The sequence below is a fragment of the Eretmochelys imbricata genome, chromosome 1, assembly GCF_965152235.1.
Source record: "Eretmochelys imbricata isolate rEreImb1 chromosome 1, rEreImb1.hap1, whole genome shotgun sequence".
Classification (NCBI taxonomy): Eukaryota; Metazoa; Chordata; order Testudines; family Cheloniidae; genus Eretmochelys; species Eretmochelys imbricata.
This window is the reverse complement of record NC_135572.1, coordinates 194,569,632-194,583,077: the sequence shown is the minus strand read 5'-3', so window position 1 is coordinate 194,583,077 and position 13,446 is coordinate 194,569,632.

Below are 13,446 nucleotides of genomic sequence, written 5' to 3'. Positions count from 1 at the left end.
GTTCTTAACAATCTATTCGCTTTTTTGACTGCTGCTGCACTTTGAGCAGATATTTTCAGAGAACTATTCACAATGACTCCAAGATCTTTCTTCAGTGGTAAGAGCTAATTTAGATCCCATTGTTTTGTATTCAGTTGTGATTATGTTTTTCAATGTGCATTATTTTGCATTTATCAACCTTGCATTTCATCTGCCATTTTGTTGCCCAGTCACGGAGTTTTGTGAGATCACTTTGTAATTATCTGCCGTGTGCTTTAACTATCTTGAGTAATTTTGTATCACTGCAAACTTTGCCACCTCAGGGTTACCCCCTTTTTCCAGATCATTTATGAACACGTTGAACAGTACTTGTCCCAGTACAGAGCCCTGGGGGACACCACTATTTACCTCTCTCCATTCTGAAAACTGACTATGAGTTCCTACCCTTTGTTTCCTGTCTTTTAACCAGTTACTGGACCTTCCCTCTTATCCCATGACTGCTTAGTTTGCTTAAGAGCCTTTGGCGAGGGACCCTTGTCAAAAGCTTTCTGAAAGTCCAGGTATATTCTATCCACTGGATCTCCCTTATCCATGTGTTTGTTGCCCCCCTCAGAGAATTCTAATAGATTGGTGGGGCATGATTTCCCTTTACAAAAGCCATATTGACTCATACTCAGCAATCGTGTTAATCTATGTATCTGATAATTCTGTTCTTTCCTATAGTTTCAGCCAGTTTGCATGGTACTGAAGTTAGGCTTACTGCCCTGTACTTGCTGGGATCATCTGAGAAGCCTTTAAAAAACTTGGTATCACATTAGATATCCTCTAGTCATCTGGTACAGAAGCTGGTTCAAGTGGTAGGTTACATATCACAGTTAGTAATTCTGCAATTTCATATTTGAGTTCCTTCAGAACTCCTGGGTGAATACCATCTTATCCTGGTGGCTTTTTATTCTTTAATTTAACAGTTTGTTACAAAACCTCCTCTATTGACACCTCAATCTGGGACAGTTCCTCAGATTTGTCACTTAAAAAGAATGGCAAGGGTATGGGCATCTCCCTCACTTACTCTGATGCAAAGAATTCATTTAGCTTCTCTACAATGGCCATATCTTCCTCGAGTGTTGCTTTAGCACCTAGATCATGTCCCCAGTGATTGTTTGGGAGGCTTCCTGCTTCTGATGTACTAAATAACTTTTTTTTTCTGCAGTTAGTTTTTGTGTCTTTTGCTAGTTACTTTTCAAATTTGTTTTTGGCCTGCCTAGTTATACTTTTACACTTGACTTGCCACAGTTTATACTCCTTTCTATTTTCCCCAGTAGGATTTGACTTCAAAATTTTAAAGGAGGCCTTTTTGTCCTCTAACTGCTTCTTTTATTCTGTTGTTTAGCCATGGTGGCATTTTTTGGTCCTCTTACTGTTCTTTTTAATTTGGGGTATACATTTAATTTGAGCCTCAATTATGATGTTTTAAAAAAGTTTCCATGCAGCTTGCAGGCATTTCACATTTCCTCTTAATTTCCATTCAACTAGCTTCCTCATTTTTATGTAGTTCCCCTTTCTGAAGTTAAATGCTATAATGGCGGGCTTTTATGGTATTTTCCCCCCACAAGGATATTCAATTTAATTATATTATGGTAGCTATTATCGAGCAGCTCAGCTATATTCCCCTCTTGGACCATATCCTGTGCTCCACTTAGGACTAAATCAAGAATTGAGCATTGCATTCATTCATTCATTTCATAATCACCATCCTAGTCAGGTGGTCGGTAGTATATTCCCACTCCTATACTCTCATTATTCAAGCATTGAATTTCTATCCATAGAGATTCATTTAAGATTTTTACTATATTTGACTCTATGCCTTCATTCACCTCTAGTGCCACTCCCTTACCAGCATGACCTATTCTGTCATTCCTATATATTTTTTATCCTAGTATTACAGTGTCCCATTGTTTGTCATCATTCCACCAAGTTTCTGTGATGCCTAGTTATCAATATCTTCATTTAATAGCAGGCATTCAAGTTCACTCATCTTAGTATTTAGATTTCTAGAATTTGTATTGGTTTCAGAGTAGAGCTCACGAAAGCTTATGCTCAAATAAATTGGTTAGTCTCTAAGGTGCCACAAGTACTCCTTTTCTTTTAGCATTTATATACACAGTCATTCAGATAAGAAGGAATATATTGCAGCATGTACCTAAATGTTTGCAGTATTGGGGCCTACATTTGTAATGAATACTAGCTACATAGAAAGGATGGGTCTAGAGCAGAGGTGGGCAAACTCTGGCCTGCGGGACCCTCCTGCCCTGCCCCTGAGCTCCTGGCCCGGGAGGCTAGCTGCCAGCCCCTCCCCCGCTGTCCCCCCTTCTGTGCAGCCTCAACTTGCTGTGCCGCTGCTGCAACGCTCTGGGCGGCCGGGCAGCGCAGTTGCAGAGCCGCGGCCTGACCCGGTTCTCTGGCCAGTGCAGGTGTAGCGCCGCCAGCCACCGGTGCTCCAGGCAGCACAGTAACGGGGCAGGGAGCAGTGGGGGTTGGAGGACAGGGGAGTTGGGGGTGGTCGTCAGGGGGTGGGGGTGGGGATAGGGGGCGGGGAGGTCAGAGGGCAGGGAACAGGGGGGTTGGATGGGGCAGGGGTCCTGGGGGGGCAGTCAGGGGAGAGGGAGAAGGGGGTGGTGGATTGGGTAGGAGTCCCGGGGGGCCGTCAGGGGACGGGGTGGGGCTTGGATGAGGCAGGAGTCCCAGGGGGCGAGAAGCAGGGGAGGGCAGGGGTCAGTTACGAGGCGGGGGCTGGGCCACTCCTGGCTGTTTGGGGAGACACAGCCTCCCCTAACTGGCCCACCATACAATTTTGGAAACCCGCTGTGGCCCTCAGGCCAAAAAGTTTGCCCGCCTCTGGTCTAGAGAATAAGAGACCGGACTGGGACTCAAGAGACCTGAAACCAGTTCCTGGCTTAGTCACAGACTTCCTATACAACATTGCCTAAAGGGCTTAATCTATCCTGTGCCTCAGTTCCCCAATGGAAAAATGGGATACTGTACAGTTTTAAGCTAGACACTTCTCTTTTGGGGCGGTTTGTCCTTTGTCCAGTAATAAGAAAAAAACAGATGTGGTTTTGTCCACGGTTACAGCTGGGAGATGCTATTTTGAAGAGTATGCTGCTCCACCGCTGCTGGTGTGACCTTGCCCACCATGCATGCTCTTCAAAATGGTGTCCTCTGTGAGGCGTGACTTGGTCACACTGGAGAAGGTGGGGTCATGCAGGAGGGGACAGGCCCACTCTGTTCCTCCAAGTACCATAGTGTCCCATGTTCTGGGGATGCATGAGTGACCACCCTGCTAGTAGATCTTTCGCACCTCACTGGCATTGTAAGAATAAAATCAGTTAATCAGTCTGAGGTGCTCAGATCCTATGGTAAAGAAGTACACTGTTAGATAATAATACTGCAAGATAAAGTAGCTGGAATTTTGCCATTTTCTTGTCCGTAGCTTCACTGTTGGTAGTGACATTTTTGACTACCATAAGTCTAAGGGTTCTGTTTCCTCCTGAGATCAAAAGCCTTGGGGGAGGAGGGAGTCTCCTGGCAAGTCTCTTTCATTTTCCTCCCACAAGTCCCAAGGTCACAAGTCACCAAACTGGCATGCTGCTTAAGATGAAATAGGAGGAAGAACTTTTTTGAATGCAGTAACTCAATTTTGATTATTGCCTTTCATCCAGGAGAGTTGTATCTTCCGGGTGCTTTCCAGATTATCAGCCAAATTCCGTCCTGGTATAGCTGACTTCAATGGAATTACTCCTGTTTACACCAGATCTGAACATTTACTCTGCAAGCTGAAGTCCAGAAGAATCAGGAAAATATCTACATTGCTATTAACGTTTGTGAATTGGAAAACATAAAATGAAGCCCTTTTTAAAAAAATTGTATTTATTGCCCAGGAAAGTTGCTGAACATGCAGCCCTGAACACTGAAAGCCTCTCTTTCCCAATGGAACAAGTAACACAGAGGCATAAAACACAGCTTGTGCCTCAGAATAAATATCCATTGCACTGGAAAGAACTATTGTAGACATTTTTTTGCCCTTTCCCCTTAGGTAAAAGGCAATAGGCAGGCATACAATGACAATGTTATTCTGGCTTGTAGACATTACAAATAGGGTCTTGCTTGTACGCTTGCATCAGCTTGCACTTCTCTTCACTGGTTCTTTGTGGTTGCAGCAGATATGTAATATCTCTCTGCATAATAACTGGAAGAGCTCCAGCTATTCAGGGAACAGAACTGAAAGAGCTACTAACAACTGAAGACTATGTGAAACACAGCATTATTACAGTGTCTTTAGCTCTCCAGGCCCTGCTTTCCTCTCTTTCCACCCCCTCTTCTCCTTCCTCCTTAGATATCCTTTGCTTGTGTGTCCAACTCTGATGTCTCCTAGCTTTCATCTTCATCTAACGCCCTGATGTAAACCATCTCGCCGCCCTAGTCCTGGCCTCTCTTGTGCTTTCTTTTTTCTTCTCCTGGGACCACATTCACTTCTGGCACACAGGGATGATGAGAGTCGCATCAGTGTGCAGAAGGGCTCAATTTGACTCTCACTTATCATTAATCTCTCTCTCCGCTGCCTCCTTGCACATCCTCCGTTAAGCAGGCTGTTTCCTCTTTCCTGGAGACCACACTCAACCACATTCCCCTCTTGGTCACTGAGACTTCTTCATCTCAAAGCAGATGTTCTAGTCCCTGTGCCAGGGCTTCTTCTCTGACTTCCTCCTTGATTCCTGCCCCTCTGGCTTCCACAATCTCCACTCCACAAGAACAGCCTCACTAAAGATACCAGAGGATTCTTCTTGCCATGGGTAAAGGCCACTTCTGAACAGTGAATCTTCTTGAGCTCTCTGCCAACTTTCACATGGCAAATTGCCCACTTCTGGAGATCCTCTTTTCCTTGGGCTTCTAGGTCTATCTTTTCTCCATGCTCTTACTTCTCCAATAGCTCCACGAGCGCTGCTTTTTTATCTGCACGTCACCCTGTTGGTGATTCCAGTTGGCCTTATTTCCTCCTTTTTTCACTCTGCATGGTCAGGTGACTTCAAGTTGCTCCTGTGGTCTGTTTCCACCTTCAAGTCCCTTTAAATTGTCTCAGAATGGGCAAGAAAAATTAATGAATCCAAAAACATGATGCTCTTGGCCATTTTACTAACACACTTTACTGTAAAACTAAATGACTCAGTATGAAAACATATCTGCTTAACATGAGAAGGTAAAATCAGTGCTGGAATTATTCCAGAGTGGACCCCAAGTAGCTGAGTAGAAAATCCTGCTGGTATACCTCTTGGAAGTCAGACTTAACTGCAAGGAGACCTTGAGTTCTGGCAGCTGTATTGCAACGTGGGGTGAAAAGCTCCAGTGTGTGAACTCTAGTACTAACCTGACCAGCTACTGGAAACAGGAGGCTTTTTATTTTCACATGGCCAGTAAGAACAGATGAGCAATGTCACCATTGTCTGTAATAAATGTGTTTTTGCCCAGAGGAAACAATTAAACTACTGATTAGACAATAATCAATCACAAAAGGGCAACACAGACAATCTAAAGGGAATGGTATACGAAGCAAGGTTAAAAGATCCAAGTATGTATAGTGGAGCTGGATATATAAGACAGCTTGGAGAGGATAAGACCACTTTTTAGGATAAAATGTAAAAGTGAGGTCCTTACCATTGTATCCATGGCACCTTTTGCAATCTCAGTGTTTGGCAAAATTCCAGTTTGGATAATTATATTCTGCCCACCTCAATTCCTTTGTAATCCACTTGGATAGAGTATTATTCACTGTCCTGTCCTGAATGACACAAACTGATGTCTCATCTGAGAGATAGACCTGCTTGGCTACTGCGGTTCTATGCTGGGCTAACTTCACTGAAATGAAGGCAGTAATGCAGGGGGGAAACCAGACTACACACACCCATGCACTCAGGGGCACATTGCGGCAATCTGAGGGCCTAGTCACACCCTGACATGGGGCCCCTTGTAACTCCAAACTCATAGCTTTGCCACCCATGCTGTGGCCCTGCCCCACCTGGAGTGACAGTAGCAGGATACCCCACTTCCTTCCCAGAGAGATAGTGATGTAGGAATTCCCCATTCCCTTTACTCCCAAGGAGTGCAGCATGGGCCCTCCTTCCTTTAAGAGAAGTAATGGTGGCTGTATGGGTTCTCTGGTCTCAAGAGGCTGTGGTAGAACAGGGACGGCTCTCCTGTACTAAGCCCAGCAGCCACAATGTATCTGGTTCGGTCAGTGGGCTGGACCTGCTGCACTCTTCTCCTCCTGCCTTCATTGGAGTAGTGTTGGCAACTCCCGCCCAGCAGTGGGTCTTGGAGTTAACACCGCACTCAGATGCATAGGGTAGGTCATAGCTCAGAGCTATTGTTTAAGGTTGGCTGCAGACTCAGGCAGACCCATTGCAGCAGTTACATGCAGGTCCTGTTTTCAAGATTTTCTTCACAACCATATGAGCTAGAAATTTACATGTTTTAATGAAAGCTGAGAGTCTGGTGTAATCATATGACTCCAGGAGCTGAGGCTATAGACATGGGACTTAATCTGGCTCTGCACATTATAGTATATCATATTCTTCCACTGAATTTGATAAGAATTTTGCCTGAGCATGGAATGCAGATTTGGCCCATAAATTGTACTAACTGCCTTCTGGTTTGTAAAATGCTTTTGGATCCATTTGCAAAGAAGGCTTTCTATAGAAATGCAAGATCATTGTCATTAACTGCCTGTAATAATAGTATTTCTATAGCACTCGACATCTTCAAAGCGCTTTTTACAAACATTATCTGAAGGGAGTCAAACTCAGAGAGGGGAAAAAAATGTATTTCTGTAAAGATGTGATAAATAGAGGAATACCAGAAGAGATGAGTGGGATAATAATCCCTCAAGGAAAAGCTGTAGTAGTAAAGTCAACTGGACTATGGAATAATCTTTCAAAGGAAGTTTCTTGGGCTCCAGCAGGTGAGCCTATAATCCAGAAATCAATCTTGTACACAGAGTGAAGAACTAGGTGACCTACAATTGTCTCTCTTGTAACACAAGCATCTGTAAGTGTGTTATTCAACAGAAACTTGAGAAAATTCACACTTGCATAAATCCATTTGTATTAAGTAGAAATTATCAGAGGATTAAAGTACGTGTAAGCAACTAAACTATCAATCTGCTCATCTAGAGTTAGACCTTGCATTTTCAGTACAACAGCTTTTTTCCCTGTTGCTTACCTCCAAGAATAACATGAAAACAAGGGTGTTTTATCTTGGAACGCAGGTCACAGCATAGGTATTCAGCTGAAAGCTGTAATGCAATGGCTGCCAGACAGAGTACCGCAAACTAGTGAACAACTCTCTCAAGGTCACGAACTTTCTATTGTTCGGCTGCTATGCCTACACTGAAAAAGCTGTTGTGTGACATCATCTGTCAAGCAGGAAAGTCCCTCCCATCTAGAGCTGAGTGAACAATGGAACTTTCCAATTCAGTGGCTGCAGTCGAAATTAAAAAAAAAAATAAATTTTGGATCAACCCAAAATGGAAATTTTTAATTTTTTCTTGCTGAAAAGAAAAATAATTTTGGGTCAAAGAAAACATCTTGTCCAACTTAAAACATTTTTTTTTCCATTTCATTAATTAGGGTGGGGGTTGTTGGTTTTTTTTTTTACCTTTTTGTTATTTTTTAAATACATCTACATTTTTAAATGAAACACAGTTTTCAAAAAAAAAAAAAAGTTGAAATATTTCATTTAGAAAATGTCAAAACAGAACATTTTGCCTTTTTCTAATTTTTTTTTCCATCTTAAACTATTCGCTGTATTTGATCTGAATTCCCAAATCGTTTCAGCTGACCTGAATTACTCCATTCTTTGGCAAATAAACTCTACATCTGAAAAATGTCACACATCTGTAGTCCCGCCCCCACTCACAAGCTGCTGTTGGAAACTGTTTTCCCTTTGCAGTAGACAAGGGAAACTATGCTCACCAACAGTTATAAGAAAACTTGGCTGACACTTTTACACTGTTTTCAACACTGGAGTGGAGGTGAGCTGAGAACTTCCATGTTTCCCCCCCAAATGTCAACATCAGCGTCTCTCTCTCAGCCTACCGGACAGACTCCACACTCTGCCTAATGGTCTCTTTGTTCGCAAGGCTGAATGTGCTCATCAGCAATGTTCAGAGAGGGAGAGAAACACCTACAGTTTAAAAAACCTGAACCCCAGCGACATGGCAAGAAACTTGAACTACGCCAGTGGCAGAAGCTGCAGAAATAAACAAAAAATGTTTTGAATGAGATCACAAGGGTGATCTCATTCTGAGGATATTTTGCTAAATGATTACTTTGTGCCTCTACAGCATCTTGCACCTGATAGCCTTAAAGTATTCCCATTCAGCAACCTTCACAATAGCTAGCTAAGTGGTATATAGAAATTACCACCAAATTTCAGCCACCTCTGGAGTAGAACACAGTAACTGTGCAAAACCACACTGTACAACAACTTAAGGCAGGCAGTGAAAAAAGAATACTGTATCCAGTAGAAACCATAGGAGTATTATGTAAGAGAAAAAAAAAGTAATTATCCAAGACGTGTCTGCCTAAGAGAAAAAAAACTCAAAACTCTGCTCATGTAAAAATTGTCCAGGGATAGTTTACAACTACACGTGATCAGGGCTGCTATTTTGCAGCTAAAAGGTAATACCTCCAGCAGCACAGCATCCTTAATACTCTCCTGAAATACTAACTTGATATCAACTGATATTGGAGAAGAGAAAGGGGATGGGGATTAGATGAAGGAAAGAACATATCTGGGAGAGGGGAGAAAGAACCAGGCTGAGGCAAAATGCAATATTTTGTTATATGAAGACACTATTTGGGCATGACCCACCATTGTGTGGGTGTCAAGACAACACATTTAAGGGCTTCCCGTCTTGTCCTCTGCTTCCTTGAACTACATGGTTCTGGTGTTGTTTGGGGACTTCCCAGAAATCATAGAATCATAGAATATCAGGGTTGGAAGGGACCCTTGAAGGTCATCTAGTCCAACCCCCTGCTCGAAGCAGGACCAATTCCCAGTTAAATCATCCCAGCCAGGGCTTTGTCAAGCCTGACCTTAAAAACCTCTAAGGAAGGAGATTCTACCACCTCCCTAGGTAACGCATTCCAGTGTTTCACCACCCTCTTAGTGAAAAAGTTTTTCCTAATATCCAATCTAAACCTCCCCCACTGCAACTTGAGACCATTACTCCTCGTTCTGTCATCTGCTACCATTGAGAACAGTCTAGAGCCATCCTCTTTGGAACCCCCTTTCAGGTAGTTGAAAGCAGCTATCAAATCCCCCCTCATTCTTCTCTTCTGCAGGCTAAACAATCCTAGCTCCCTCAGCCTCTCCTCATAAGTCATGTGTTCTAGACCCCTAATCATTTTTGTTGCCCTTCACTGGACTCTCTTATCCACATCCTTCTTGTAGTGTGGGGCCCAAAACTGGACACAGTACTCCAGATGAGGCCTCACCAATGTCGAATAGAGGGGAACGATCACGTCCCTCGATCTGCTCGGTATGCCCCTACTTATACATCCCAAAATGCCATTGGCCTTCTTCGCAACAAGGGCACACTGCTGACTCATATCCAGCTTCTCGTCCACTGTCACCCCTAGGTCCTTTTCCGCAGAACTGCTGCCTAGCCGTTCGGTCCCTAGTCTGTAGCGGTGCATTGGATTCTTCCATCCTAAGTGCAGGACCCTGCACTTATCCTTATTGAACCTCATCAGATTTCTTTTTGCCCAATCCTCCAATTTGTCTAGGTCCTTAAGTGAATGAACACAGGCAGTTTCTACTCACTTTGCAGTCCTTCCTGGGGAAAGGCAAAGCGGATCAATCAGAATTACTATAATTGAAACACTGATGAGGAAGTGAATGGCCCAGAGGCTGCAGGAGTCAGGACACACGGTATTCACAGTCATGTTTCTAAGCTGCCAAAGCACAAACTCCCCCTTCGCTAGTCTCAGCAGAACGGCAGGCGGGAGTATGTGCAGTGTGTGGGGGCATGCACGTGCACCTGCATTGTGCAGAAACATTGCAGCATTGACAGCCTGGAAGTGGGACCTGAGCCAGAACGAAAAGAAACAGCATCTCACTTATTTATTCATCTTAGATAACGTTTGTCACATTTGGAAACAGACCAGAGCTTCAAAATTTGGATTCAGATTTCAAACAGCCCAGAGTCTGGAAATGTTTACATCTAGGATTTTGATTCAGGCCCATCTCTGTTCAGATCCTTTACATGATACACTGTCGTGATCTCTTAATTGCTCCCACCTTACCTTTTACTTAGCAATGTACATGGTGACTTTTTTGGAGGCCATATAGAAAGGCAGTGGCAGAGTTGGGAGTACTCTTATAAAAATATGACTGTTTTATAGTCTATAGCTTTTGGGGGCTTTCTTAAGAAGGAATTTTTGCAAGGCCTCCTCTTACTAGGAAAAGCTTTTTATGCAGCAAGGAGAAAGAGAAGGAAGGCTTTGACCAGACCTGGGAGGTGTTTGTAACACTCTTTATGGGTTACATGGAATCACTTGAACTTGTGACATGCCTCCTTGCAGAACCCTGTATGTAAGAACCGAGAAAACACAAACTCTCAGTCAACAAATCCTGAGATACCTCAGTGCTAAGGGCCTATATTCACAGCTTAGAGTAACTCCTTTGCCCTCAAAGGATTTACACTCCAGTGTAACTGAGATCAGAATCTGTCCCCTGTAGTGCAGTTATTCTGCCACCCAACACGGAATGTATTACTCACACGCCGCCGTGGACATGAGAAGGTGTTTTAGCAAGAAGGAGAATATTGGCCGGGGCGTTGCAGTTATTGCCTACTCACTTTGAAAGCTGTTATCCCACCTACATAGTCACCAGAGACATGCTGAAGAGGCAGAAGCTTAACGGTGTATTCAGAAGAATGTATCTCCACTACCCTGACAGCAAGGGGAATGAGCCCAGATCCTGGTCTGACACTTGCACTCACAACATTCTAGCGTGGAACTGAGTGTAACCAGCTGAACCAAAGAGATGCTGTACACCGGATCATGCCGAAGACACTGAATCAGGTATTTGATGGGGCCCAGCAGGGCTTCAGAGCAGAAAGGAGCTCTAGGAGGATTACTGGCTAAGCCAGAATTGCTCCTGAGGCTTAGGGGAACAAATGCTGGGTTGTCAGCTCCACCACATGTACATCTCCCAGGGCACAACTCACAGATTCGTCAAGCTGTGATGGCTGGGCCTTGTCTGTTGGTGCAACTAGGGCCATTAGCGGCACTAGTCTGCAGAATGCTCATGATCACAAGGAAAGGATTTTGGCTCCCCTATCAGAGCACCCAAAGTGCGGTCTCTTTGCACCTCTCCTGCACCCCTTGCTCACTACTGCAAGTCTAAACACAATCTGTCCCTAGACCCAACATTCATTTCAGATCCTGATTATTCTAATTACACATTTTCTACATTCTGTTCTATTTCATACAGCTGACGTTCATAACACGTTTGGGAAGAGGCAAGCTCTGCATAAATGCTAAATATTAATGCTATTAATTATGCTTCTGCCCCCACAGTTATAAAAATCCCTGGAACATGGATAAATTGTATCCCTTTCCAGGACAACTGCTGCAGCTTCACAGAATGGTGCATTATTTGAGAGTGGAGAACGCCACCACCACATCTTAATTTTATTAGCTATAAGCACTGAATCTTTTGTGTTGGATACATGAACCTCATGTGAAGGGACTGATTTAGCTTTAATGGTGCTTCTGCTTCCTGCATTGATCCATCAGTAGAATAAATTACATGGCTAACTGCTTTTTTTAAGAGCAGGCTTTCAAGCTGCCAAAGGCAGAACTCCATTGCTATCCTTGTGCTTTTAGGAAGGGTGCAGTGACTACTCACTGACTCAATAAGAATGCCTTTAAAGCAACCTTGTGCTCTCATTGTTATGCAGGCTTGGGCAGCTGTCTGCGCTGATCAGATGGTGATGTTGGGCCACATATCACCCGTGAAATATCAATGGAATTTTACATATAGACCAAAGGGCAAAAATAGGGCCCTAATTTTCATTTGTGAAGACACAAAAAAACAAACACAACAGTTATATTTTCTAGTTACTTTAGTATACGGATATTTTCTTGGCCCAAAGTGAGAGACACTCATTTTTCGTTTGTTTAAATGAAAACATCCTCACCAACATCCTTTCACCAAGATGTTGAGCTTTGCTTGTGGTGACAGGTTTCAGAGGGGTAGCCGTGTTAGTCTGTATCAGCAAAAAGAACGATGAGTACTTGTGGCTCCTTAGAGACTAACAAATGTATTTGAGTATAAGCTTTCGTGGGCTAAAACCCACTTCATCAGATGCATGCAGGGGAAAATACAGTAGGAAGAGACACACACACAGAACTTGAAAAAATGGGTATTGCCATACCCACTATAATGAGAGTGATCAGTTAAGGTGAGCTATTATCAGCAGGAGAAAAAAACCCTTTTGTAATGATAATCAGGATGGCCCATTTCCAACAGTTGACAAGAAGGTGTGAGTAATAGTAGGGGAAAAATTAGCATGGGGAAATAGTTTTACTTTGTGTAATGACTCATCCACTCCCAGTCTTTATTCAAGCCTAACTTAATGGTGTCCAGTTTTCAAATTAATTCCAATTCAGCAGTTTCTCGTTGGAGTCTGTTTTTGAAGTTTTTTTGTTGTAGTATTGCCTCTTTTAGGTCTGTAATTGAGTGACGAGGGAGATTGAAGTGGTTCTCCAACTGGTTTTTGAATGTTACAATTCTTGACGTCTGACTTGTGTCCATTTATTCTTTTACGTACAGACTGTGGTGTTTATCTCGCTCATCCAGCCTTCCAGCAGAAGCTACTGAGACCACCGAACCTTGTTTCATGGAGGTTTTCTCCATCACCCTTTGTTCATAAATGCAAGCTGGTTAATGTCAGCACAACGGGGGGGAGGGGTTGCGGGAGAGAAAGGGATGTGTGCTCACCCACCCACCCACCCCCTTTATGCAGTACAGCACATTCAACCCAAAAAGGATCTCAATGTGCTTTGCAGACTGCATAGAATGTGATTATCCACCAGTGAGATACAGACTTTTGAGGCATCATATGCAGCAGCAGCACTATATAGCAGTGGCTTCAGGAGGGAAAATGAATGACAACTTTTCTAAATTAAGAAGAAACTGGGAAGATTTTGTAGGCAGCAAAAGAGGTTGGAAATTGGTTTCCAGTGTGACTCAATGGATTTCTGTGCAGTTATTTGCACAGCTAAATTATAATACTTAGCATTTGTATGGTGCTTTTCATCCATAAAACTACTCTGCAAGAATGATGATCCTTATCTGAATTTTTATAAATGGGAAAACTGAGGCATAGCATAGGTAAGCAAC